We start from the raw sequence: 2787 nt of genomic DNA, 5'->3' as shown, positions 1-2787 counted from the left end.
TGATCGTCCACTCTTATTATTCCCTCTTGGTTGTTGTACATATTGTATATGACTCGTCTCTCCCTATAGCTTACCCCTACTTTTTTCAGAATATCGAACAGTTTGCACCATTCTATATTGTCGAACGCTTTTTCCAGGTCGACAAATCCTATGAAAGTGTCTTGAATTTTCTTTAGCCTTGCTTCCATTATTAGCCGTAACGTCAGAATTGCCTCTCTCGTCCCTTTACTTTTCCTAAAGCCAAACTGATCGTCACCTAGCGCATTCTCAATTTTCTTTTCCATTCTTCTGTATATTATTCTTGTAAGCAGCTTCGATGCATGAGCTTTTAAGCTGATTGTACGATAATTCTCGCACTTGTCAGGTCTTGCCGTCTTCGGAATTGTGTGGATGATACTTTTCCGAAAGTCAGATGGTATATCGCCAGACTCATATATTCTACACACCAACGTGAATAGTCGTTTTGTTGCCACTTCCCCCAATGATTTTAGAACTTCTGATGGGATGTTATCTATCCCTTCTGCCTTATTTGACCGTAAGTCCTCCAAAGCTCTTTTAAATTCCGATTCTAATACTGGATCCCCTATCTCTTCTAAATCGACTCCTGTTTGTTCTTCTATCACATCAGACAAATCTTCACCCTCATAGAGTCTTTGAATGTATTCTTTCCACCTATCTGCTCTCTCCTCTGCATTTAACAGTGGAATTCCCTTTGCACTCTTAATGTTACCACCGTTGCTTTTAATGTCACCAAAGGTTGTTTTGACTTTCCTGTATGCTGAATCTGTCCATCCGACAATCATATCTTTTTCGATATCTTCACATTTTTCCTGCAGCCATTTCGTCTTAGCTTCCCTGCACTTCCTATTTATTTCATTCCTCAGCGACTTGTATTTCTGTATTCCTGATTTTCCCGGAACGTGTTTGTACTTCCTCCTTTCATCAATCAACTGAAGTATTTCTTCTGTTACCCATGGTTTCTTTGCAGCTACCTAACTTTGTACCTATGTTTTCCTTCCCAACTTCTGTGATGATCCTTTTTAGAGATGTCCATTCCTCTTCAACTGTACTGCCTACTGCGCTATCCCTTATTGCTGTATCTATAGAGTTAGAGAACTTCAAATGTATCTCGTCATTCCTTAGTACTTCCGTATCCCACTTCGTTGCGTATTGGTTCTTCCTGACTAATGTTTTGAACTTCAGCCTACTCTTCATCACTACTATATTGTGATCTGAGTCTATACCTGCTCCTGGGTACGCCTTACAATCCAGTATCTGATTTCGGAATCTCTGTCTGACCATGATGTAATGTAATTGAAATCTTCCCGTATCTCCCGGCCTTTTCCAAGTATACCTCCTCCTCTTGTGATTCTTGAACAGGGTATTCGCTATTACTTGCTGAAACTTGTTACAGAACTCAATTAGTCTTTCTCCTCTTTCATTCCTTGTCCCAAGCCCATATTCTCCTGTAACCTTTTCTTCTACTCCTTCCCCTACAACTGCATTCCAGTCGCCCATGACTATTAGATTTTCGTCCCCCTTTACATACTGCATTACCCTTTCAATATCCTCATACACGTTCTCTACCTGTTCATCTTCAGCTTGCGAAGTCGGCATGTATACCTGAACTATCGTTGTCGGTGTTGGTCTGCTGTCGATTCTGATTAGAACAACCCAGTCACTGAACTGTTCACAGTAACACACCCTCTGCCCTACCTTCCTATTCATAACGAATCCTACACCTGTTATATCATTTTCTGATGCTGTTGATATTACCCGATACTCATCTGACCAGAAATCCTTGTCTTCCTTCCACTTCACTTCACTGACCCCTACTATATCTAGATTGAGCCTTTGCATTTCCCTTTTCAGATTTTCTAGTTTCCCTACCACGTTCAAGCTTCTGACATTCCACGCCCCGACTCGTAGAACGTTATTCTTTTGTTGATTATTCAATCTTTTTCTCATGGTAACCTCCCCCTTGGCAGTCTCCTCCCGGAGATCCGAATGGGGGACTATTCCGGAACCTTTTGCCAATGGAGAGATCATCATGACACTTCTTCAATTACAGGCCACATGTCCTGTGGATACACGTTACATGTCTTTAATGCAGTGGTTTCCATTGCCTTCTGCATCCTCATGTCGTTGATCATTGCTGATTCTTCCGCCTTTAGGGGCAATTTCCCACCCCTAGGGCAAGAGAGTGCCCTGAACCTCTATCCGCTTCTCCGCCCTCTTTGACAAGGCCGTTGGCAGAATGAGGCTGACTTCTTATGCCGGTAGTCTTCGGCCACCAATGCTGATTATTTATCAAAATTTAGGCAGTGGCGGGGATAGAACTCGGGACCGAAGACGTTTTGATTATGAATCAAAGACGCTACCCCTAGACCACGTTTATTAAAGCAAATAATAGGAATAATAATCCAAAAATCGGTTACTTCAGGAATCGATTATTTTGAGCGATTTTAAAAAGCCGGTTAAACTGGCGTTGAAGAAAAACAATATAATCAAAAACCGGTTGTTTCAGCGATAACGGCCATCCATACTCGGAGGTGAGCAGCACAGAGCAGCGCCGAAAGAATCAAACACGTGAGTTTCTCAGAGCGGTGACCAGAGTGTTTGAATGACACCGGATGCGTTCTGGCAACGCCTGCAGTATTCGGTTGCTGGCCCAGGCGAGGCAAGGCTGCAAGGGCGTTTCTTAACGCAACAGTTTTACGGAAATGACCGTAAAGTTTTCTTACCACAGACCGTTTTCTTACCACAGACATCTAGTTATAGCGTGTT

This window comes from Schistocerca piceifrons, chromosome 7 (assembly GCF_021461385.2).
Source record: "Schistocerca piceifrons isolate TAMUIC-IGC-003096 chromosome 7, iqSchPice1.1, whole genome shotgun sequence".
NCBI classification, from domain to species: Eukaryota; Metazoa; Arthropoda; class Insecta; order Orthoptera; family Acrididae; genus Schistocerca; species Schistocerca piceifrons.
Note: the sequence above shows the minus strand (reverse complement) of the source record.